Here is a 276-nt window from a genome sequence, read left to right on the forward strand (position 1 = left end):
TTACGTAACAAAACCTACTTGTTATGTACTTTGGTCTCTCTTCTGTTAGTTTGGGCTGTTAGTTTGTGTTACGTCCTAGCTTCCCCTAGACCGTAGACGTAAGGGTCGTAACAACAAGGTAGCAGTTTATGCAGTGTTTTTTTTTTTTCTAATCATGTTTTTTTCGTGAGTCAGAGCCAGGCAACAGCTGCGAGGGAGAGCGCGTGTCCTTGTTAGTAGTAGTATGTGTTGTGCATCGTCATGTTTCCTGTATTGAATATCATTGCCAAACATAAC

The 276-nt window shown here is 41.3% G+C and overlaps 1 protein-coding gene across 2 annotated transcripts in view; it reads right to left on the minus strand.

Moving 5' to 3' along the window:
* The window catches only part of impdh2 (IMP (inosine 5'-monophosphate) dehydrogenase 2), a 23,107-nt gene that overhangs the window by 15,778 nt on the left and 7,053 nt on the right, over window positions 1-276 (minus strand). The gene's annotated exons all lie outside the window — the stretch shown is intronic.

This window comes from Etheostoma spectabile, chromosome 7 (assembly GCF_008692095.1).
Source record: "Etheostoma spectabile isolate EspeVRDwgs_2016 chromosome 7, UIUC_Espe_1.0, whole genome shotgun sequence".
Lineage (NCBI taxonomy): Eukaryota > Metazoa > Chordata > Actinopteri > Perciformes > Percidae > Etheostoma > Etheostoma spectabile.